Source organism: Delphinus delphis, chromosome 6 (assembly GCF_949987515.2).
Source record: "Delphinus delphis chromosome 6, mDelDel1.2, whole genome shotgun sequence".
Taxonomy (NCBI): domain Eukaryota; kingdom Metazoa; phylum Chordata; class Mammalia; order Artiodactyla; family Delphinidae; genus Delphinus; species Delphinus delphis.
Genome location: NC_082688.1, coordinates 12,950,668 through 12,975,772, shown reverse-complemented (window position 1 = coordinate 12,975,772; position 25,105 = coordinate 12,950,668). Strand labels below are relative to the sequence as shown.

The 25,105-nt window shown below is 56.8% G+C and overlaps 1 protein-coding gene and 1 long non-coding RNA gene across 9 annotated transcripts in view; both read left to right on the top strand.

The window, feature by feature from the left end:
* Positions 1–25,105, top strand: part of DAB2IP (DAB2 interacting protein) — a 194,475-nt gene that overhangs the window by 116,582 nt on the left and 52,788 nt on the right. The window lies entirely within an intron of this gene.
* On the top strand, positions 1,997–5,948 carry LOC132427099 (uncharacterized). The gene is made up of 3 exons (XR_009519805.1): positions 1,997–2,033; positions 5,070–5,439; positions 5,904–5,948. It is a non-coding gene; the product is annotated as an uncharacterized lncRNA (long non-coding RNA).

Genomic DNA, 25,105 nt, shown 5'->3' with positions numbered 1-25,105 from the left:
GGTGGTGAAGGGACTGTTAGACTCAGGGAAACTGAGGCACATGGTCAAAGGCGTGGTGGTGGGACCCTTACAGAAGCCAGGCCTCATGACCACGTCCCGACCCAGCTGCAGCATTGTACTTGGATCCCCATGGGCACCTTTGGGGCAGGGCTGACTGGAGCCCCACTAACGAGCACATGATTCTGAGCCTCATCTCCAGAGGGAGGGGAAAGCCACAGAACATGACCCAGACTTGGAGAAGAACCAATTTATTTTTGCTTTCTCATTTTTATCGCCCTCCTTTTAGATCTGCAGCTCCCTCGTGTATCTTCCAGAGATCTGAGCTGGGCAATATTTTTAGGAACGGTGGAAATTAGCTAGTGAGAATGTGATCAGCCCCAGCCTGGGGTTTTAAAAGCTAGAGAAGCCTTTTTTTGTACAAGTGTCTGTAGGCATGTGTACCTCCACGAGTGCGTGGTTTTGTATGTCTTACAGGTACGCACCTGCCCTCGTGAAGGTGTGTGCGCGTCGTATATTAAGTGTCCTTGTGCATCTGAGGTGAATAATCGCATGTAAAGCGTTTGGAACGGGGCCTGGCGCTTCATGTAGGGCTGGACCACATGAAGTGGCTGTATTTGTAGGTCGAATATGGACATACGGTTCATTCTAAGCGCTCAATGAGTGCTGGCTACCGTTCTTACTGTGTCTGTTTTCTTATGTGTACGTGTCTACCGGCATGTGCGTGTGTGTTTACATACATCCTGTTTCGCCGTGTGCGTGGCATGTTCTGTGTGTGCGCTCTCACATGTGCGCATCTGTGTGCGTGTGTGCAGTTGCTGTCTGGGCGTGTGGCCACCGAGCTGGCCAGTTCTGTGAACAGACCGCCTGCCTTCTTGGGAAGAGCCTCCCAGGGCTCAGCATATCCCCGGGCCATCAGCACAGCCGCCCTCTGAATGCCCTCGTGCCTGTAGGTGCCTGCAGAGCGCAGGCCTGGGTGCCAGGCCTGAGGGGTGCTGTGGGTGAGGCCTTGCACATTCTCCCAGAGTAACCCTGCTTATTTCCAGGTCCCATGTCTGAGGATATGCAAATTGACTCTTTAATGGAATTCCTTTGCAAAATATTACTTGAACCAGAAAGTTAATTACCAGGCTCTAATTAATGGCTATTTGAGAGGGCCACAGAAGCGAGCTGGAGATCATAGGGAGACCGAAAAGGCAGGAAGGAAAACACCCAGCTCCCACGGCTGGCGTGTGACTCCTTCGCAGGTGTCAGGGCCCACTTAGCTCCTCCCCCACCCACCCTCCTGTGTGCCTTGGTGCCGGTGAGTGGAAAAGCGCCCCTTGCTAATGCTGGGTCTCCTGGCCGACAGTCCATCTGCCTGCGCCTGCCTGCAAGGGGTGGCTTGGGCCGCATTCCCAGCCTGGGTGGGGTATGCAAGTGGCTGCGCGGAGAGCAAGCCCGGATTGGCGTGAGGCTGTACCACTCCTACCCCCACCCTCTGACGCCCCAGAGCAGCCGGGCGACATGCCTGAGGCCTGGGCTATGGACAGGACAGTCACCAGCCACTCTACAGTGAAACTAACCCCTTTGCTTCCCCTCTAGCGGCCCTCGGGCTGCTGCCTATGGGACCCCTCCTCCCAATTCCAGAGTTTGAGGCAGCTTCTCAGAGGACCAGCTCTCCACCAGGGGCGTGCTCTCCCTCATGATCACGGTGCTCAGTGTAGAGTCGCCTGTGATCCTGCCCACCCCCCTCAGAGGACAGGCTGAAAGCCCAGAGGAGATGACTGTGATAGGAATGATGCGGAAGTTGCCCCTCCCAGCTGGGGGCACCAGGAAGGGTGGCCTGTGTTACTGAGGGAATCTCCGTGCTCTGTGGGTGGGCACACGGCATCTCACACATCCTGGGGGGCACAGCCTGGGCGGCCCCCCAGGTCCTGCCTACAGGCCACAGCACAGGCCCCAGCGCGTGCACATGTAAGAACTTTCCTTGGCAACTGGAAGCCAGGTCCCTGTGGAAGCCACCAGTTGTGCACCAGAGGTCCCCTCTGAGCCAGGTAGGTGGTGCGGTGAGGACCCAGGGGAAGGAGAGGGAGACGGGATCCCGCCTGCAGGGTCCCTGGCAGCCTATCTGGGAATACTTTGTGCCTTCCTGGGGAAGGTAAGAGGTCACCCCAAGGTTGGAGGTCAAGCCTGATCCTGGGGGTGTGCCAAGAATAGGGCGTTCCCCAGATACCCCCACTCGCATCCGCTCAGGAAGCCTGCGTGCACCTGACCCCTGGGGTTGTCCCCTTGAAGGCCGCGGCTGATGGCGGCCTGGGGCGGGCTGCTGGGAGGCCCGAACACAGCACTTTGTGCTTTGGGGAGGCACTGGGGGTCTGCCTGGTGATTAACTGCCAGGAGGGGAGGGGCCCGAGGGCAGCCTCCAGGACGTCTTTGCATTCTCCCAAAGGCGCCTGAGCAGGGCTTTGTCGCCCCACCTCCTGCCGCTCCTCCTGCTGCCACTTGTACCTGGACTGCCACAGGCCAGGCTGGAGCGCAGGAACCTGCCTCCTGGGCCTGCTGCACTGCTAACTCGGAAGAGCCACAAGTCTGTCTCCCCGTCTCTCCGGGGGGGTTGGCGGGCCAGGAATTGGCCCAGATAGAAGGTTGGGTTTGCACTTTTCCCCACAGCAGGTGCTCTGAGGGGTGAGTTACTGCTTGTCACGGTGATCTGCTGCCTCCCTTTTCTGGTGGGCAGCCCCCATAGGGGAGCTGAGGGGTCCCGGCTGGCTCTGGCCAGGGCCCAGTTAACCCCGGGACGGTCGCCTGCCTCGGCTAGCCCTGACCTTTCTTTCTCCCAGCCCTTGTTTGCAGGGCCTGGTTGTAAAAGAGCACTTCGGGTAGAAATACAGATGCCGCCGTGGTAGCACAGGCTCTAATTTGATGCGACATTGTCCTGGGGAGTTTTCATACTGAGGGCAGTGAGTTAGTGCAGCATCTCCCTGTGCCCACTGACTAGGGGGAAGTTAATTTCATGCTGTCTTGTTGACATTCGCAGTGGAAGCTTCCTGTTGCAGCTGCAGACTGTTAGCATGTGAAGGATGTGTGCGCCCAGCAATTACTGTTTCCTGGCTGGGGAGGAAATTGATTAATAGGTTGTTCACAGCCCCACCCCTCTACTCCTACTACCCTTCTTTCCCCCTTTCCATCTTCCCCAGATTTCATCAGGAAACTCAGTCCCAGAATTGGCTCTGATAAAACCCCACTCTTGTCTTGGATGCTGAAGGCCTGGCCCCTGAGCAGGACTGACCAGCCCACCCCAGGCAGGACCCCTGATAAAATGTAGATTCTTGGGCCCCACCCTAGACCTTCAGAATTAGACTCTGGTGGAGTAATCATGTTTCCCCAAAGTGTGAGAACCACTGCCCAAAGTCTGTTCCTTTTGCAGAGGGCAGGACCGTGTCCCAGATGTATGCCCGCAGCTTGCCTAGGCACTGCTATGTTCTTATTGATTCCTCACAGTAAGAGGGTTTTTTGTTTCTCATTTCACAGATGTAGAAACTGAAACTCCAAGAGGGGAACATGACTGGCCCAAAGTCACACTCGGGGGAACCCCATGCCTAGGCGATCCATTCCCTGGTTGAGACCTAGAATCTTCCCATTAGCATGCCGTGCCCTTTCTTATTAAGGTTGTGATGTCTTTTGAACTAACCTTCCCCCTCCTACAGGAGTGCCAGGAGCACCCCCCGCCTGTGCTTGCCCAGGGCTCCCCGCTGTTAAAAGCACTTTCACACTGGTGCTCTAGATCTCCTAAGGGCGCCTGGAGCAATTAGGGCATTTATGACTATGGTCTGTGTTCTCCAGGCAAGATGGGGGAGGCTCAGAGAGGTGAAGGGGCAGAGTTGGAGTTGGGACTTGTCTCCTAGCTCCAGGTCCAGTGCTTGGCCCACCTGAGCCACTGAGGCCCGTTCCTCTTGCCGACTTCCCAGTTACAGGTGGTTCAGAGAGGTGTAGTCACTCCTCTCTGGGGTCACCAGTATCAAGTGAGTGGCAGTAATGTGATTCAAGCCCAGGTCCACTGAGTCAAAGCCCATAGGACAGGACTAGCCAATGTTTCAGGCCTGGACCAGGTGCGCTTGGCCCCCACCTGGGAGTGGAGCTCTTTAAGCACAGCCTGGAGAGTCTCGGCTCAGGGATGAGAGTGGCTGGCTGTGCAGAGGCCCCTGGGAGAGGCCAGGTGGCCTAGGCTGTATCCCCAACGGAGGAGGCCAGATGCCCGCTGAGATTGGGAGAGAAAGATGGGGGAGGGTGGGGCAGGGGAAATCTGGGCCTGTGGGCCATGGAGCTGGAATTTGAACCCATGACTGCCTTCCAGCCCCATCCCCTGCTCTGCCAGCTGCCGGGAGGTCAGCAGGTGTGCTGGAGTCAGCCACCCGGAGCTCGACTGACTGCTTCTCTTTGAGCCTCAGTTTCTCCATCTCAACAAAGCAAAACAAAGACTAATATCTCAGTGCCCAGAACTCTGGGATTCCTGGAGGGGAGGTACCTAGCACAGGGTAGCGTCCTGTCTTTCCCGGCCTTTGCTGCACCGCCTTCAGGTCGTGAGGTCCCTGGAGGTGACGTGGGCTGGAGCCATGGTAGCAGGTGGGACAGGATGCCTTTCGTCTCTGCACTCTTCATGGCGAGCTTCTCTGAGTGCTGCGATATCACCACCACCCACCAGCCCCTACCCTGCGTGGCCACCTTTGGTGGGCCGGGCTCCTTTCCTGCATTTTCTCACGTCATCCTTACACCAGCGCTCTGAACGATATTACTCTCCTCACTTTTACAGAGAGGAAAATTGAGGCCCACAGAGACTGAGCCACTTGCCCAAGTCACACGGCTCGTAGGTAGGATCCAAACCCAGGTGGACTGGCTCTATTATCTAAGGCCCTGCCATCAACCCCTATTCTCGTGGTCTCTGTTCCAGATGACCTGCTCAGTCAGTAGTATCATCACTAACCTACCTGCCGTTTACGGAGCATCTGCTGTGTGCCAGGCACTGTGCACCGTCTGTACGTCATCGCTAATCCTCTTGACTGCCCTTGTTTTATCCTCCCTCCATTTTACAGGTGCTGAAACTGGCCTCAGGGGTAAAATCACTTATCGGGGATTACCCTTGTGATGGATTGAGAATCTAGGTCTCTTTGGACTCAAAGCCAAGGCCCTCTCCAGTATGATAGTTAACATGATGGACAGATCCTGTGGGCCAGGCCTGCTCTCAGCCCTTCACAGAGAGGAACTCACTCCATCCTCACAACAGCCCGCGTGCTGCACTCTGTTGTTATCCCTGGTTTTCAACCAGGAAATGTGAATTGCACAGCTGGAATGGCAGAGGTGGGATTCGAGCTCAAGGAGCCTGGCTCCCAAGTCTGTGCTGTTAACTACTGCTCAGTGCTGCCCTCTCCCTGTTTTACAGATGAGAAACGGAGGCTCCGACAGGTAAAAGCCACTTGTCCCTATCCGACAGTAGGTGGGTGGCATAGACGGGATTTGCACCTAGATGTTTCCAGAGTGTTTTACTGTCTCCCACATGAAAGAACATGACAGCCACCAGAGGGGGCTGGGGGAGCGTCCTGGGGCCACCCCGAGCTCTGAAGGAGGCTACTATGGGTGCCGAAGTCCTGAGGGGGTGTGGGGGTGTGTGGCAGTGGAGGCGGGCCTATCCTCCTGGTCTCAGTGGCTGGGGTCCCCAGGCTGTGAGGGTAGGGCCGGCTCGGGGCCTGCCCCCGCATTGGCAGTTACTCAGTGATTACAAGTGTCCTCCTCCTTGGGCCCCTACCTCTCTTGTCCTCCTGGCAGAGCTAATGAGCCGTGGCTGCATTTGGATCTGTTGACTTACGATCTTGGGTGAGGTGGGGTCGGTGGCAGAGGTCACGGGTGGGCTCACCAGCCTTCCTCCCCAGGTCAGCACGTCGAGGTCACTCGCATCACTGCCCAGGTGGATGAAGGGAAAGCAGTGATGCTGGCGGGCAGGGCCTCCCAGCCCAGCCTTTGCTCCGCACGTGTGGGTAGACAGGTGAGTCTGGCGCCGAGACCTCCGGCTAGACTGGCTGAGGGGGTTGCCGATCGTGCAGCCAGGCTCCCAGCCGACCCAGCCCTCTGTGGACCTGAGATGGTGCTGGGCACCTGCACAATTGCCAGGCCTCGGGGAGGGGGTGGCGGCAGGGCCACGGGCGGGCCTTCTGACCGCCCTGCCAGCCTGCCCGAGGTGGCCGTGTCTAGCTGCCCTGCGCGCGTGAAGTTCACATTTTTGATGATGGCTGTTTATGAGAGTAGTGAAAACCTACACCGCGGGATTTCAGAGTCAAGGGATGATGGGCCTGGCAGGGGATTTTGTGAGCAATCTGTCCAGAGTTTATCAAACTCGGTTCCTGGTTCCTGGAGGTGAGACTAGATGTTCTGCTCTGCAGGTGGCATGGGCATCCTCACTCTAGGCCCTGAGAGGTCCTGCAGTAAAGAAACCAGTTTCACCTTGTTTAATCCAGGGTTTCCTGTCCCCCACCCCGAGAGCAGTAGTATTCCGCAGAGCATTCTTGGGTAAACGCTAATCTGAGTTGTTACCTCTCCTTAGAAGCGTACTTTTAAAGAGGGAACTTTGGAAGTATTCCATGCCTTTAGGGCCTACAGGAGCAAGCCTTGAATGATGGCATTGCTGGCCTAGCAGTAGCTTTGGGGGTATTTTCTTTTTTTGGAAAAGGCATCCCCAGGTTTTCAAAATCTTTCCTCAAAGCAGCTCCTAGCTCTTCTGTGTGTGGGATGGGGCCTGGCTCTGGTCAGAGCCCTCTGTGGGCCCAGAACGTGGGGGGTTTCTTCCGCCTTTCACGGGCTGGGTGGCTCCCTTCTTGTACTCGGCCGCTTGGGCTCTGGGCACCCCCTCCCCCCAGACTCCTGCAGAAGACAGCAGTTGGGCAGAGGCTGCCCACTGATTTGCATAATTGCACTGTTCCCTGAATAATTAATAAAGCTCTGTCCTTGCTGGGAGCAAAGTCTGCACCATTATGGATGGGTTTGCCGGAGCTCTTCCAGGGAGCCCGTGGTTCCGGGATTCGTCGGCCTTGCCTGGCGTGGAGCCTCCCAGAGAGAGGACGGGCACTGGGGTGGAGGGGGTGTGTCCATGCAGCGCCACAGCAGCACTGTGGGCGGGGCCGGGCGTGCCTGCCGCCTTCTTCCAGGATCCACAGATGGGGTCTGGACACACAGGGGATCTGGGATTCTGCAGGCTCCCGCTTCCTGTGGCCCCGCAAACTCTTCCACTCTGAAATATGGTCAACGATTGTGGAGTCTTAGCCCGCTTTCAGGTAGCCTGGACGAGGCCCTGCTGACCCAGAGGGTAAGGGCAGTCATGGTGAATTTTCAGGCAAGAGCAGGGAAGGGGGAGGCATTTATGCTTGAGGCCTTTCTTCTTCTTCAATTCCTCCAAGTTTCTTGGCTTGTTAAGGTCAGGGATAGCCTGAGAGTGACTCCCGTTTGAGGTTTCTAAGTCCCTTTTTACGTTGTTTCGTTGAAGTGAATTTTCTCTCTGGGCAAATGGATTTGTCTCCCTGTCATGCTAGAAAGGGAGGTTGAGGACTGGGTCTGCTCCTGACTTGTACTTGACATTGGGAAAGGTCCTATAGTCTTTCCAATGAGGGTTGTACTCGAAAGGCCTTGCTTTCTTCCCTATGTCCCCTGGTCATTGTCCAAAGCGCCCGTAGGAGAATTTCTCAGGCCCGGTTCCATGGAACACCACATCCTTGCAGATGTTAATGGGCATTTGTGATGAGGGGATTCCATAGTCCAACAAACAGGTCAGGGAAGCAAAGCAAGTAAATTTCTTCAGTGCTTGACTCCTGGGAGCCTTTGCTATGCTAATGTGCATCTGGGTATACAGGAGGTATATAGGATGCTCTGCTTCCCATAACCATGGACAATCCAGGGTCTGCTTGCACATTGCCAGTAATGGGGAGATGCCATCCCATTGCTGGGCAGTGCCAGCTCTTAGAAACCTTCCCTTTTGTTGAGCTTCGCTAGCCAACATTTATGTAGCGCTTTATTTATTTATTTTTTAATAAATCTGTTTATTTATTTTGGCTGCGTTGGGTCTTCGTTGCTGCGAGCGGGGGCTACTCTTCATTGCAGTGCGCGGGCTTCCCACTGTGGTGGCCTCTCTTGTTGCGGAGCACGGGCTCTAGGCGCGCGGGCTTCAGTAGTTGCAGCACGTGGGCTCAGTAGTTGTGGCTCACGGGCTCTGGAGCACAGGCTCAGTAGTTGTGGTGCACAGGCTTAGTTGCTCTGTGGCATGTGGGATCTTCCCGGACCAGGGATTCAACCTGTTTCCCCTGCATTGGCGGGCGGATTCTTAACCGCTGTGCCACCAGGTAAGTCCCTATGTAGCACTTTATCATTTACTGCTTGGCCCTCGTAACAGCTAAGGAGGTGTCAGAGCAGCCGTTATTCCTTTTACAGATAAGGCAACTGAGGCTCAGAGAAGGTCATTATTCCACCCAAAGCCACATAGATGGTGGCAGAGCTGGTATTTAAACCCATGTCTGATAGCTGGACCTTCAGCTCTTTCCCTTGGCCATCAAGAAGCTGGTTTGCTCCCTGGGTTAGGCTAGCGTTGGTCCCTAGGAACTTGGGCACCTGTTGCCCCTACAGCCCCCATCCCAGCTTGCCTCGAGTGAGTTTCTGGGAGCGGGAGGTAGGAGGAAAGCTAAGCTCTTGTTTGATAGGATCCTCTCAGCAGTGGGGCCTGGTTTGGGAGCCATTCGCAGATATCATAGATGCTCCACTCATCAAACCATTCCTGACTCTCTTTTCTTCTGCCCTCTCTTTTTACAGGCAGGGGATGTTTGAAGTGCCCCACCAGCTGGGCAGGCACTTGCCTGGGCTGGTGGTGGTGGCCAGGGGGTGGAGGAGGAGGAGGGCAGGGGGTGCTGCCATTATGTCTTTCTCCGGGCCTTTTCAAGAGCCGATGGCCAGGGGCAGCCTGGGGTGGACCTGTTTACAGCGGGCAGGCTTGGAGGCTGCGCTGAGGCTGAGGTGTGCAACCTCAAGACCTAGGCCAACTGTTTCATGTCTCAGGAGTCTCCTTGGGTCACACTATGGCAAGGACTGCGTTGCCCCCAATGTCACATCCCCCATGTCCCATGGAGAGCAAGCCACACAAGGGCGCCCCGATGAACAGAGTTGTGCCCTGCCGACACACAGACCTAGGTCTGGATCCGGCTCCCTAACTTCCTCTGTGATCTAGGACAAGTCACCTAATCTCTGAACCTCTGTTTCGTCATCTTTAAAATGGGTGTGATAATGGTGCCTGCCTCCTAGGGTTCTGAGGTCTCCATGGGGTCATGTATGTCACATGATAATTTCATCGTGTCATCTCATGTACACACACTCTCACACACATGCGCACACCATGCTTTTGAGCTTCTGTTGGGGACCCCAGAATCCTGCCAGCAGATTCGGCTCAGCCCCCCTCAGGTTTACCCCATCAGGTAGCGGGAGACAGCCTGAGACAGGCATAGGGAGACATTTGTGCGGACACTTCTCCCACTTAGAAAATCAATATTCTGTGGTCTGCCTAATTGCTCTGTTGCTGCTAAATGAGTCATTATGGAGGGAAAATAGCAAATGCATTGTGAAATTAATGGGAGAAAATAGTTGGCAAATGACTTGGTTTGCTTTTGAAACTCCAAGAGGGCGTTACTACGAGAAATCTGAGAGCCACGTAGGGCCCAGTCCCAGGAAGCAGCTGGTGGTGGTGTGAGGCTCCAGAGGTGCCGGATGGTGTGAGAGGGCCCGTCCAGGGCAGGGCGCTGACGGGAGTATCGGAGGGGCTGGAAGTGGGCGTTTCTGAGTGGTCAAGGCTGGAGCCAGGGACGAGACAGGGAGCTCTGATGGCCTGGTGCTGGGGAGAGTGGATACCGTTCAGTTAGGGCCCGCTGTGTGCCAGGCTCGGGGGAGCAGGCAAAACCAGCCCCGGCCCCTCCTGCCGTGAAACTGCCCCACAGGTCAGTGTGTGATTGCAGTGGAAGCGTGTGTCCTGAAGGCACCGAGAGCCCGGAACTGGAGGGTTTGATCCGTCAGGGTGGTGGGGATGGCATCCCCGAGGAGGAGAGGGGTGGGCTGAGCTCGCAGGGAAGAGCCTTCTGGGCAGACGGAAGAGCTTGTGCAGATCCAGTGGGTCTGGGAGCGAGGGGGCTAAAAGAGGGCCTCCCAGCAGTCCTAGGAAACAGACATTTTCTCATTTGCAAGTGAGGAATCTGAAGCTGAAGATGGTTAAGAGACCAACACAAGGTCATAGAGCTGTTAAATGGCTGAGTCTGGACTTAGACCCGGGCCTCTGTAACTCCCCAGGGTTTTAGGAAGTGGCAGCAGCAGATAGGGAGAGACCACACATGCCTTGTGGGCTCTGGGAAGGGGGCTTTGGGAGGCATCAGCGGCCACCTTACCTTCTCTTGGCTCCTGGATACCGCTGAGCATCATGGTGCCAGGCAGAAAGATTCCAGAGCCCCACCTAGGAGAGTCCGAGTCACAGACCTAGGACTGGCCCCAGAATCTGTAGTCATGGTGGTGTTTCAGGGTCACCGTGGCAGCTCTGACCCTGGGTACCGAGGAGCCTTGACCTGGCTCCACCTGCTTCACGTCTGCCTGGGCCCAGGTTGGCGTGAGTCTGCCACCGTGGAGGGACACGGTGATTCTGAGACCCACTCAAGTATTGAGACGTCCAGCTAGCAGCTCTGGATTCTTCCCTCTCTGGAAGGGTCCCATGCCTCTGGGGGACGTTGGTGGCGAGGGTGCTGGGTTGTCACGCTGTAGGATAACCTTGGGGCTGGACGTACCACTGCCTGTTCCAGCTTGGGGAGCCGGTGGGCGGGAGACTCAGACGAAGCTCAGTCTGGGGTGCGTGCCTACTGCTGTTGGCTGAGAGCCAGTTCAGCCCAAACTCAGCTCGGATTGGCTCTTCCCTGCCCTCTCCAAATTTAAACTGCAGCCCCCCTGGCGAGAGGCTGAGTGTTTATTTGGTCTGGTTGAAGAGCCCCAGCCAGGGCTCTCTGTCCTGCTCAGATCCCACTTCCAAAAGAAGTCTGCTGAGTTCTTCAGCTAAACAGCAGGGCATCTACTGCGGGGTTCCGGCTAGGCCCGGGGCTGGCCCTGAAGGTATGGAGGGGATCCAGCAGCCCAGTGTGCTGCCAGGGGGAGACACCAGTGGCTTCCTGGGGTCGGTGCCTCGAGATCTCCTTTCTGATATTGCTCCTGCTTCTCAGGGAGCCAGTCCCTCCCGCAGAGAGAAAGCCAGGCAGACCAGACCCACTCCTGGTGGTGTTTCGGGGTCACCGTGATGGCCCTGACCCTGGGTACCAAATCTTGGATCTCCTTGTAGGCAGTCCCTGTCCCTCCACGGTGGCAGACTCAGGCCAACCCAGGCCCAGGCCGCTGTGAAGCAGAAGGAGCCAGGTCAAAGCTTGTCCCATCCTTTTCTCCTGCCTGGGCCATGGATGGATTCCAGACCTTAGCTCCCTCGACTTCTGCCCCACCTTGGGCACCATGGGCGCCTGTTTGTTTTCACGGTGCTCTGTTATTTGCAGGGAGCCAGCGGGCTGACCTCTGAGCTTGCTTCCGTGGCTCCCACCGTGGTCTTTGGCCCATGTGGGGAACCCAGGGGATCAACAGCCAGCCTGGTGTTTCATCAAGCACACATTTCCGATTGGCCATCCCTGCTGTCTCTCTCTCCTAAGTCCAGGTGGCCGCTTAGCCAGCGGGTTCCGTGGGTAAATCTCTGTAGCCTTTAATGGTTGGCAGTGGGTGGGACTCTGTCTCTTTTGCCCCCAGCGACTACCAGGAAGAGAGTTTCAGTGAAGGTGAGTCGCATACTGTGCCCCGCCCTAAGCACACACATTTCAGCCGGCTCTCATCTCAGAAGGACAGCCCCGTGGCCTCTCGTGAGCCCCCCGCTTTGTCCTTCTGCCCTGGAGAAGCACCTTGCACCTGAGTTTCACTCCCCAGTGATGCCAGTGTTCCCGTGGCAGGAACTGCCAACTTTCTCATTGGCCTGGGGGCCAGGGTCGTCCACTGAGTGGTGGGACTCGGGGGCAAACAGGGTTCTGGACCGCAAGAGGCTGCCTGTGAAGGGCTGGTTTGCTGAGCTTGCCTGTATCTCAGAGCAGGTACAGACAGCATGGCCATGCCCTGTGGGCTTCTTAGCAGTGGTCACATTTGAAGCCACTCATCACACTAGGGGAAAAACACTTCTAAATGAGAGGAACACTGCATCCATCTGGTGCAGTTGTACAGAAAACCATTTAATGGGCTTGTTGTAGCTCCCCCTGGCACGTCGGAGTCCTGATTAGGGGCCCTGCGAGTCTGCCCTGGGGTAGATTCACTGAAGTTTCACTCGTGTGTTTGTCACACATCAGTCATCCCCCTGAATGTGCTCTAGCATGGCCGATATCCTGCTTCGCAGCACACTGGGTGCGCAGAACTGACCGGCACATTGCCTCTCCAGCGCGGTCCTCCTCCCCATGCAGAGTTATTCTGATCCCGCCGGTGGCAGCCATGCTAAATGCTGCGAGGAGGCCTGGTGAGCAGCCGGGCAGGGTGCCGCCTTCCCCGTACTGCTCCCGCTCAGCTCCACCCCCGCCATCACCTTCCTTCTCTACCCTTCCCCTCCAGGCCCGTGGGTCACCTGCTGCTGCAGGGTCCTCAGTGGAGGGGCAGGGACCACTTAGTGGTGAGCGTCCTACAAGATGGCCCCGGGTTGTTGAAACTCCTGGCCCAGAAGCCTCAAGCCCCCAGCCCTGGTCCTGTTTAGGACTGTTGTGACAAAGGGCTTGTCTCCATCATGTGAGGGCGTGCCCACGCCTTCTGTCTTGACGGCTTTCCATGCCGGTGGCCCTCCCTCCGGGGCCCCTGACATTTTGTGCTGAGGCTTTGGAAGGGCCAGGCACTGGATGGGGAGCCCCTGGCTGGCCGAGCTGGTGGCCCAGGAGAGAGCAGCTGGTTCTCAATCACTCTGCCTGTGAAGGCAGACTCTCCGGGCTGCCCTGGCAACAGCTCGGAGCCAGCCTGTCGGGGTGGCCGCTGACAGGCGCGGCTTCTGACTGGCTGCAGCTCCCAGCTCCTCCCCCGCTCCGCAGCTCGCTCACTCATTAGCAGCAGCTCCCTGCATCCTTGAGGCCGATGGTGCAAAGGAAGTGCATGGCTGGGGTCCTCGGACTCTGTGTGGCTCGCGCGCCTCCACGTGTGGGTGGGTCACCCTCAAGGGGCTTCACCAACAACCCTGGCCTGGGTTGGGTGCCATTCAGGAGCAGGCTGCAAGGAAGACAGAGCCCGACTTTGAGGTCTTAACAAGCCTTTCGGGAGTCCCCAGACCCTCATCCTCCCTGCATCCCCACTGGTCACCCCTGTTGACTCAGACGTGGCGGGCGGATGCCTGGGTTCGCATCCCAGCTCCACCACTCCACAGTACTGTGACTTTGGGGAACTTGCTTAACTCTGTGAAACAGAGATATTAGCAATTCCTATCTCGAAGGTGGTTGAGAGGAATAAATGAGACTTGTAGCTAAATGCTGAGCCAAGCGCCTTGAGACATGCGGAGTAGCAGTGAGATACATTCGCCATCACTGTGTCATGGTTTCCGTCTCATGTTCCCTTGGTCTGGAATCCTCCTCTACCCCCTGCTCTTTCTTACTTTGGTCCTGTCTTTCAAGCCTTAGCTGCTTCTGCCTGAAGCCTGCCCTGATCCCCTTCCCCCAGTCCCAGGTGGACCTCCCTTTGCTCCGCGTCCTCTGTGCTTCGTTATTGGGTCTGCTCCCCCCAGTTGCAAGCGAGGCCTCTTGAGGACGCTGCCTGGGGTCTCTTGAACTGTACTTGTCCTGTCCTCCCGCGGAGAACAAGGCTGAGTCTAGCTCCTTCCCAGCCTTCCACAACCTTGGGGTGAACCTGGAGATGCTCTCCCCACCCCCAGATAGAGCCTGTGAGCGAGCTCATTCTGGGGGCTTAGAATGAGACGTCTCAGAGATCCCTTCACAGGCAGGGAAGCTGACGCCAGGAGTGAGGAAGGAGTGCACCCAGGGGCAAGCACGGAGTTGGAGGCTTTGCTCCCTTCTCTCTGCACTTCTCCGCCAGGGGCTGGACAGGAGTTGGGTCTGTTCTCAAGGAATCAGGGAGGGCTTCATTGAAGCGGCAGGAGCTGAGGCTTGAAAGAGGACGCGTTCATCAGATGTCAAAGAGGGGAGAAGGGCAGTTAGGCAGCCCCTTGAGTGAGCCCAGTGCTCAAGGCCTAGAACCTTCGTGTCCTCTTGGGACCTGGGGCTGCCCTGGGAGGTGAAAGGGCTTGGAGCATTAGGGGAGTGGGAAGCAGTTCAGAGGAGCAGAAGCAGCAGGGAAGGAGCGGAGGAGACAGAGAGGTGAGCTGGGCGCGAGCTGGGTCCTGGCCGTGCGCGCGCGTGTGTGCGTGCGTGTGTGTGTGTGTGTGTTGGGGGGTGTGGATTAGGCGGAGGATGGGCGTGAGGATGAGCATTCCGTCTGCACCAGGTGCTTTGTCTCGTAATGCTCACAGGGACCTGAGAGATGGGGAGACTGTGTGCTGAGAGGTTTGGTGAACTTGACCCAGGTTTCACAGGCTGGTAAGGGGCACAGCCATAATGGGGACCTCAGGCGCTGCGACTCTCCAGGCTCTGATGAGCGCTGCCTTTTGGGGATGGGGCGGCATCACCTCTCTGGGGGTGGGGTCCATGAGTCTGTATTATTTTAACCACTCCCCTAGCAGGTGTTGGGGGCCACTAAGAGAGTGTACGTAAAAGGCATGGCACGGGGTCTGGCCCACGTAGGTACTGTGTCACCGTTAGTTCCCTGGCACACGTGTCCGGGTGTGCACGGCACTGATGTGTGCATGCACACGGGAGAATTGGGTTGCTCACCACACCTGGCAGCTCTGTTTAAGCTAGGCTGTTGGGAAGTGGGCAGAGTGCCAGGCAGCCTAGAGCTGGGCCGCCCTCAACTTTGGCCTCTGTGGCCTGGCAGCCACGAGGTGGCGCTCTTGTAAGACCTGGGTCTCTCACCCCACCTCAAGGAGACCGGGACCCCGCCCCCGTGGGTCTCACGGCATCCCGATCCTTATTTCCTGGCAGTTTTCATGGCATGACAGTTGTCTGCGGGCCCCATTGAAGGGTAGCCCTCCCATGCACAGGCAGGCCTTCGTCCTGGGCCCAGGTACCTTGCATGCATCCTGGAGCGGTGCAGGGGCCCAATAAACGTCTGCACCACGAACGATGCCTTGAGCACCGACTTTGTGCTGGGTGCTGTGCCGGGCGCTGGGGTAATGAACTTCGGCATGGCACCTTGTGATTCATAAGCTCCTCTGGGTCCCACTAGGAGGGCAGTTGTTCGGGATCAGGTATTTTATTTCCCCGTTTTCCAAATGAGGAAACCAGAGCTCAGAGAGAGGAAGCAGGTAGCCTGAGGTCACAGCATCAGCCAGCGAGGGGCAGAGCTCGGACGAGCCCATTCTCCTGGTGGGTGCCCGCTCCCCAGGCTGGGAGCACACTCTGGGGGCCGTCAGCTGTTCCTCTCGCATCAGCCTCTATCGAGCATGGCACTGTGGATCAGAGAGGGTGCTCCCAAGCTGGCAGGGAAGCCAGGCCCACAGAGATGCCGTTTCCCGGGAAGCAGGGCCCCAGTGGACACGGCCAGTGCCTGGCTGGCTCTCACTGCTCCCCCCCCCGCCGCCCCCAGCAGGAGCAAGACCGTCCTTTGCCACTGCTGAGGACCTGGTTGTTGGGGACAGTGACTGTGTTTGGGGTAAGTCAGAGGCAGGAGAACAAAGAGAGCACTTGCTGCCAATGTGACTCTGACCTTGAAAACCCAGAAAAAGGGAAGAGCTGGCTACCTGCTTCAAAGGGGGGCAGGCCTCCTGCAGGCGGGCATCGAGGACGCCTGGCTTTGTTAGTTCCTGCTGCCGAATTTCTCCTTTTCAGTTTAATAAAAGTCCTGGGGATCAGTGTCTGTGGGCCAGCTTGGAATCCTGCCACTTTGATTGAAGGCGGGGAGATGCTAGGAGCTCTACTCTTCCTTTGGCTGGGTTCTAGAAGACACGGCTTCTGAAGCAAAGATCAGATATTGATATGAGGATCTTGTTGCAGCCCCAGTGTCCCACTGCAGGTGTGCCCAGCTGTGGGAGGGGGACCCAGGACCGAGGAGCACCGTTCTGTCCTAGCTTGGGTCCCGCAGGGAGGCCGACAGCAGTCAGGGGGTCCGGGCAGGGTGAGGCCGAGGCAGTGCCTCTCTGTTCATGATTCCACGCACAGTAAGCAAGCCCCTACTGTGTGCCTCCAGGTGCTGGGCACGTCCCTGGGAGATGTGTGGTGGGCCCTGCCCCTGTCCTGCAGGCTGCCGCGCGGGAACCCCCGGCTGAAGCTGGTGCAGATGTGGTGGATGCCAGCAGTCTGGAGCGGGTGTGTCCTGCTGAGGAGGCAGCAGCCCCTGCGCCATGGCACTGGGCCTTTGGACTTATAAGAAAAGCCAGAAGTCTAGAGGGTTTTGGGTAACATTTTGAAATTTCACATCTTTAAATGTTGGCAGTTGATTCAAAACTTAAAAATGTCAAACACTGTGTGGGCTAAACAAAACATGAGTGTCGACCAAGTATTCTTTAGTTAGAAATCTTTATCCTAAAGGTTGGATAAAATCCAGATGGGCAGTGGGGAGTAGGCATGGCCTCCTGGGGGGAAGCCACCTGGGCAGAGGTGTGGCTGCAGGAATCTGCAGGACCATTTTTTAGGACCGTTGGGACTGGAGCAGAGGGGACTGGAGCGGCAGGACGGATGGGGCCACGCGCGGTGGTGGAAGCCCGGCATGCCTGGCTGAGGGCTGCCCTGGACGAACAGATACATGGCGGGCCTGACCCGGGCTACCGTGAACCTGCTCAGCTGTGTCGCCTGCCTCTGGCCCGGTGCTTCTGCCCGGCACTGTCACAGCGAATGAGAGGCTTTGGTCAGGGAAGAAGGGTCATAAGTATTTTAGAGAAAGCCCTGGGACACAGGGTATCCTGACCTTTAGCAAAGGTGTAACTACACAGCTTTTGGGGGGCTGCCCATCTGCCGGTGTGTCCGTGAGGCTGTGACCTCCCCCAGTCCTTTGCATTTGTTCTCCTGCTGGCTCTGCAGCTCCTTCGGGCACAGGAAGGTCTACAGGAAGGTCTAAACGTCCCGAAGGGGGCTCACCCCCCCCCGCCCCCCTGCAGGGGTCCTGCATTCTTCTGAGAGTTTGAACTGCTCTGGCCAAAGCCTCTCTGGGTGTCTTCCTGTTCAAGCGTAACTTTTCTGCTTCTCCCCCCTGTCGGCCACTCCCCCCATATCCATTTTTGAGTTTCTTTCCAACTGCTCACCAGCGATTCGTCCAGCAAGCTCTCATCGAGCACCTGCTGTGTGCAGGGCCAGAGACACACGCATGATGGAAGCCCAGCGTGGCCGGGGGCTGAGGGAGTAGCCGGACATGGACAGTGGCAGGGTCCACCCCCGGGGCCTGTGCTGAGGCGAGCAAGGCAGCAGAGGGGGTGGGGCGGTCAGGGATGAGGGGCGGTGACCCTGCGATCCCCACACGTGTGTGTCTGAAGCGGGGGGGGGTTGGTGGCCAGTGTCCAGCCCTCCCACCTCCCAGCCTGGCTGTGTCCCCTCTGGGCATGCAGGGCGGCTGGCGGCAGCTGGCTTGGGCGAGACCCGCGAGGAAGAAAAGAGGTGTGAGGCAGGCACGTGCCTTCCAGAGGAACAGGTGCCAGCGCGTGCCAGGTTCCTCGCCAAATGCCTTCTCGTTCACTTCACTTTACTTTAAAGTCTTCTTTTTAACGTAAAGGTGGTTAAAAACACAGGCGCAGAGTACCAAATTCCAGCCATCATGGAGGAGTGTGAAGCAAAAGTGCCCTCTCTCCTTCCACACCACTGCCACCCCAGACCCCTCTCCCAAACCACTGCTGACCGTGGCTCGCGGGGCTTTTTCTGTGGCTTATAAAACCTTATCGACGTCTCTGTGCTTGAGAGCGTGCTGTAGAGCTTATCAGTCTTACCGCCTTGGCCAGTAGAGAGGGGAGCGGAGGAAGGCTGGCTGCTCCCCAGGTTCCGCAGACCCCCTCCCTCCCAGCTCACTCCCTTCGTCCCATCCCTGTCCCCACAGCTCTGGGGGCAGCGTGGCTCTCCTGGTGGCTCCACGGTGGGGAGGGGAGAGGGATGGTCGTTTCCTAGCAGCTTCGCCCAAACTCAGAGGTGGTGGGTGAGAGAGGGAAGGAGGCCTGCTGGCTGGCTGACTCCAGGCTTCTCTTGCAGACAGGACTCCCCAGGGGACCTTTGGGATTGAGTTTTCTGTTTTTGCTCACCTGTGCCCGGCCCTGGGGACAGGGACAGGAGTCAGCTGTGGTAACAGCCTGGGGTGGAGAGGTGCGTGCATGTCTCTTCCTGGGGCTCTCTTGGGCTGGGCAGGCCGCCGTGCAGAGGCCCTGGAACCCGGCCCTCAGGGAGTGTTTGCCTGGGCTCAGAAAGCTAAGATTCCAGGGTGCTTTCTCAGCCCTAGAACCTCACGTGGAGGGGCCTGAAGTACCTCCCTCTCAGCAAGTGAGAACGTAGACAGGAAAGAACTCGGAAATCTGTGACATGCAAACATGGGCGCTGTTGTTGTGCGGAGTCTAGTGTTTTCCCCAGGGGAGGCCTGTGTGGATTGGGACGCAGCCTGTGAGGACGGGCCCTGGGTGGGGCGGGGGAGGGCAAGAGTGCTGGCCCCGCCTGTCATTGCTCTGGAGACCTCAAGCAAGGAGCTTGGTCACCCGTAAAACGGGGTGAGGAGCCCTGCCCGCCCCACAGGGCTCTGCTGGGGTCTGCCTGACAGCCCCTCAGCTTTGGGACCAGCGGAACCCTGGCCAGTGTGAGGGGTGACGAGGGTGTTGATGGTGACGAGGCCAGGGACAAGAGGAACGAACACTGAGGATTCACTTTGTGACAGGCACGTGCCGAGCGCCTCACATACCACCACCAAGTCCAGGCCTCTGTCACCTCCCACCTGGACCTGAGGCCGACCCCTAGGCTGGTCTCCACCTCTGACCTCGCTCCCCTTCAGTCTGCCGTCTGCCAGCGCAGTCTTTAAACAGTACACCCCGCGGGCGCCTCGCCCTTCCCCTGGCCCCGCATGGGCAGCTCCTGCCTGCCTTGCTGATCTTACCTCCTGCCTCGTCCCCGCCCTGCACCCCTGCAGGCCCCCAGCCCTGGATCTTTGCTGTTGTTCCCTCTCCCTGGGTCACTCTTTGCCCAGATGTCTGTGGCCTGCCCCCACTTCATCCAGCCACACTGTCAAACCCAGCCGCCTCCTCCCCTCTAGCCTGGACCCTCCCCTCCTGTGAGTTCCCTCTTAGTACTTGAGTTCCCCTGATACGATCGTACACATTTGTGTGATTCTCCCACGCTAGGCTGTAGGCCCCAGGGGAGCAGGGCATTGCTGTTCTGTTCCCCAGTGTGTCTCCAGCCCTTAGAACAGGGCCTGACACAAGGTTGGTGAATGAACAAATCAACACGTTTCATTTAGTCTTACTCCGTGACCTAGGTGCTTTGCTATTTGCCTTTTATAGATGAGGAAGATAAGCTCAGAGAGGTGGACTGACTAGTTCACGGTCACACAGCTGCAGCAAGAGACTTGGGCTTGTTGAAACTCCTGGCCCGGAAGCCTCAAGCCCCCAGCCCTGGCTCCTGTTTGGGACTGTTGCCCAGTGTCTGTAGCCCAGAGCCCTGTCTTAGCCAGTAGAAGCTCCCACCTCCTCAGAATCTAGTCAGGCGTGCCCGCAGGAGAGGACAGAGTTGTGAGGGGCCAAAAAGGGGGCGTATGGGAAGACCCCGGGAAGAGATGAGGGGTGGAGCCGAGGAGGGAGTGAGAAAAGGAACTGGAGGGTCTGAGAGGGCCCGGGGGCAGGTCGGGGACTTCAGTGCAGGTCAGGACAGGGCGCCCCAGCCAGGGAGTCCCTGAGGAGAGTGCCGTGGGGCACCACAGCTCCCAGGACCAGTGTGTGGCCCAAGTCCAGGCTCCCTGCGCTGGCTCTGGTTCCTGGCATGATCTCTGCTTCCAAGAGGAGCTCAGGCCTGGCCCGGCTTCCCAGGGTGGAGAAACACACGGTGAGACAGAGACAGAGAGACAGAGAGAGAGAGAGAGAGAGAGAGAGAGAGAGAGAGTGTGTGTGTGTCTGTGTGTGTGTGTGTCTGTGTGTGTGTGTGTCCAGCCTTGCTGTTTGCGTTGTCGTCATGTCTTCTTAATCAGCCTGTTTCTGGGAGCAATGACTTCATCTCCTGTGATTCTCAACACAGCCATCATGCAGCGTCCGTGGAAAGATTGGGCCTGGCACCGTCCATATTCCCCTAATGAATGGGGTTGGGAGAGCCGGCTGGTGGGCCCTGGCCTGACCTGATCGGGGGGCTTGTGGTCAGGTCTGCCTCCAAGAGACTCCCCTTTCAGTGGTCACCCTTAGATCTGGGCTCACGGACCCTGGCCCACCCAGTGCAGCAAATTCTAGGAGCCTGGGCACACACTGCGCTGCGGGCAGGGCGGTCACACCCAGTCTCTGCCCTCAGGGACGCCTGCTGGAGGAGGAGGTGAACAGACCCTACTGCAGAGGGGCTGTGGGTGGACAGGGAAGGGAGTGAGAGCCCCCCTGGGGCTCAGGGACGCTCCTCAGAGCTGGTGGTTGGGCCACAGGGCGGAAGTGAAGGCTGGTGGCGGGCTTCCTTGGGGAGAGGAGGGAAGGGCTTGCTGGTGGGCCTGGCGGCATGTGTCGCTGGCCACGTGGGATGTGCGTCGGCCTGGGGGGTGGCAGGGGATAGAGTGGAAGATGGCGGGAAGGCAGGACTCGATCCTGGAGGTGCCTGGGAGCAGGAAGGATTTGAAGAGGAGCCGGGGCCTGATTTCGAGGCAGCTCCCTGCCTGTGGGAGGGGGCCTGGAAGGAGGAGGAACAAGCTGGCGGTTGAGGGCCTGGCCCCCTTTTGCCTTTCTCTTCAAGGGGGAGGGGCTCCTTGCCCCCTCCCCCATACTGCCAGGAGCCCCAGCCCCTACCCCGCCAGGAGGCAGTGAGGGCGGGGCCTTAGGGGGGTCTCTGAAGAACGTTGTCTGGGCTTGGGCAGCTGAACCTCAGTCCCCGAAGCCCATCCCCACTGCAGGCTCATTTACAAGCTTGTCTGGAGGCAGGGCGAGGGGTTGAATGACCCCTGGCAGGATGTAGTGCTGTGAGTGGGAATACACTGTGTCACACTCCCAGCCAGGACATGGAGGTGGGGGGACCCCCGCCAGCTCCCCATTTGGGGGTTCCCCGGGCCCCACCATATGGAACAGGCCCCTGAGTGAGACTGCCTGCCTGAATCCAGCTCCAGAGCCTTGAGCACGTTGCTTAACTTGTCCGAACTTCACTCTCCATCTCTATTAATGGGACACTCGTTGTACCTGCTTCCCAGGGTATGTGTGAGGGTTATTGGTTTTTAAGGGGAAGGGCTTAGCAGAGTGTCCACACGTAGGAGGTGCCCAGTCTGCTTAGCTGTGGCAGAGGTGGCCGTGGGGTAGGGGCCGGGGGAGGGTGATTATGTTCACCGTCATTATCAAGGCTCCCTTAGGTTCCTAAGAGCCACAGGTGGGGAGTTGGGAGGGGTGATGGGAGAGCCAGCAGGTGGAGGTGGGGAGAGCCTGGTTGAAGGAGCAGAGAAGTGTGGGTCCTAGTCTTCACTGCTCCCAGACCTCAGGCAAGTCACTCATCTCTCCCAGCCTCAATTTCAGGGGCCAAGGAAAGAAGGAATGAGAAAAGGCATTATGGTGGCCTGAGCCGGCAGGGGCATGTGAGGGGCTAACACATCTGTTAAGACTTATATTTTCATTTCTTTCAATATTGAGGGTCAAGTAACTGCCTGCCTCTTGAGCGGACATCCAGCAGGGAAATGCTTTGAAAGGGGCCCTTCCCAAGCTGAGGATGGTCCGCTCTCTCCCTTGCCCTAAGCACCACCCATCTTCCGTCATACGCCTTCACTGTCCCAGCTGTTCGGCATTGTCTTTTGTGGTAAGAAAACAGTTCAGCTTAGCAAACATTTCCTGAGCGTCTTTTGTCTTCTTGGGTCTGTGTTGGACCCAGGGGATACAGGCATGGTTAAGATACTGACGGGCAACTATTAAGAGGGAGAACGATTGTTGAATTGTCTTGTGTGTAAAGATCTCAATGTAAAAGCAGCCTCCCTGGGGCCGGAGGCTCTGGGTTCTAGGCTCTTCTCCTTTCTGCCTGTGGGACTGTGGGCAAATGACAGTAAGTTCCCTACATACGAAAGAGTGCCGTTCGGAGAGCGTGTTCGCAAGTCCAGTTTGTTCGTAAGTCCAACAGAGTTAGCCTAGGTACTCAACTAACACAATCGGCTATAGAGTACTGTACTGTAATAGGTTTATAATACTTTTCACACAAATAATACATAAAAAACACAAAAAATTAAAACATATTTAGTCTTAACAGTACAGTAGCTTGAGAAGTACAGCAGCACCAGCTACCTCACTGCTGCCTTTACGCTTGCTTCCGGACATCCTGGGCTTGAAATAAAGATACTGTAGTACTATACGCTATACAGTACTGTACACAAAAGCACAACCACTTGGCAGAGGAGGCACGCACGTGACAGTGTACGCCAGGCACATGCACTAACTTATGTGATTGGACGTGCAAATGCCACATGCAAATGCACGTTCAAATCTTGGAAAGTTTGCACCTCGAAGGTTCGTATGTAGGGGACATACAGGACCTCTGAGCCTCCGGTTTTTCAATTCAGAACCTGGGTCAGTCTCTGATGGTCCCTCTCAGTAAGAAGGCTCTGCAATCACTTTTGGATTATTAACTTACTGTGTCCTCTCCAGGGAGATCCGAAGTACAGTTTCAAGGCAGAGCCAGAAGAACAGACTCCAGAGGTGGTAGACTGGCCTGACCCAAGTTTGAATCCAGTTCTGCAACTTAATATTTATGTAACATTGGGCAAATTACACCGTAAATCTCTTTGGGACTGGGTTTTCTCAGATGTAAAATGGGTATGATGATATGCCTGCTATGCTATGTCCCGGCTCTTAGGGAACTCAGTAGTCATATTAAAGCTGCTATGAATCTCTTCTCCCCCAATACAGTGCCTGCTCCATGCCAAACACACCCCCAAGCCCCCTCTCCCCAGCTCTGCATATCGGAGGGGAGCCAGTTAGTGGAGGTCTTCAGCTGACCGAGGAGCCTGAGGATGGGCCCCCAGAAACAATTCCAGGTGGGGCGCGGGCCTCCACAGAGAGCCCCCCCACCCCCCCACAGTGGGCAGCAGGGGTCAAATGGTTTTAAACCTCCTTGATTTGTATATATACTAGTTTGGCATTCTGTCTTGCTTTATTAAAAAGATGTTTGCTAATGAAATTAATAGTGTAAACAAGATTTGGGGAGGGCAGGCGGCCAGGGGAGGGGATTATTCAGCACACTTCAAAGGACACCCAGCTCCAGCATCTCAGCCACGCCATTTGCATATGTAATGATCGTGCTAATTAGAGGTGGCCTCATCTGTTAACAACAAGTTTGCCAAGCTGTGCTACATTATTGTAATCACCCAGTCAGAATTCTCTGGCATGCTTTTCACTAAAGATAACAAGAACGATGATAATAATAATGCCTATCATTTTTTGCCCCCTTGCTACGTGTGGGGCATCCTACCAGGCACTTGACAGTCATCATCTCATTTAATCTTCACCACAGCTCTGTGTCCCAGAGATTCTTATCTCCTGTGTATAGAGGATGAAACTGAGGTACAGAGAGGTTAGGTAACTTCCCTGGGCGCACACAGCCACGAGCTGGCAGTGGGGGAAGAGACCCGAGGTCTCGCTAACTCTCGCGCTGCTTCCACCCCGCGGCACTCCTTCTCTGGGGAGACTTGACACACAGGCTCACTCTATCTTTCTCGTTTGGTCCTCTCAGAAACGCCCCCGTTTCTGCTGAAGAGGAAGCTGAGACCCTAACAGGTTATTGAGGGCTGTTCAGGAGGCGAACCCAGGATCTCTAACTTCTGGGGTAAAGCCAGCCCCGCGTCCCCACCTACCTGCCCACAGTGTGTGTGTGGGGGGGCGGGGGGCGCGGGGAAGCGGCCCCTCAGCCTCCCCTGAGGTCTTGAGAGGATGGTGTCCCTCGCCTCTCCCACTCAAGCAGGGCTGGGCTTGGCCTCACTGCCAAAGAAAATTATGAGACAGTAAACAGATGGGAGGACACCAGCATGTCCTAACTGGCTTTACACGTGTTGTCACTAAGTCAGAGGTTGCACATGGGTGGCTCGTGGCCATGTGTAGCCCACAGGCAGGTTTCATTTGGTCTGGGAGGGTGAAAGGTGTTTTTTGGTGCTTTTAAAAAAAAATCAGTGCCCCATATTTAAGCACTCCCAAAACATTCACCTTCAACATTCACCAGAAAATTCTGGATTTCTGGCTTTTCTTGAACAAACAGATGTGGCAGCGTTGTGACTGTATTCCTGCAGGGCAGAGAACCAGCCTCTGCAGTTCATCTCAGACTCCTTTTACTCCCCAGAAGGCCTTCGAGTTTGCTTAGCCTGCACTAGCTCTTCCCAGTGATCCTGGGAGGGGTGTGTGGGGGGATAGGGTTCGCATTCTAGAGATGACGAGCCTGGGATCCGAGTGGGCCACTCCACAAGGCTGTTGTCAGCTAGGCCTTAAACCTCCATCCTCACCGTCCACCTTGTGTGGTTTTCACTCTACCTCGCTGCCTCCCAGCCATGTCCAACTCCACTGTCTGCCAAGGCAAGAAGGAAACCTTTCACAGGCCTAATGACTCAAAAATAACTAACCGTGAACCCAGGGAAGTGTTCCTGTCTCCCCCTCTCCTTTTCTACCCTCCCCGAGACCAGAGGGGACATGGGAAGCCTATTCATTTAAACTCAATTATTTTCTGGAAGACAGAATGGAACTGAATTGGGTCAGCGGCTATATTTGCTGTGCTCAGCTCTTTCCCCTGCGACAGCAGCACCCACTGGCTGTGTTGCTGGGCTCCGTGCCACCAGGCTCACCAGTTAGAACTCCGTTATTGGTGGCTGTTCCTTGGAAAACTTG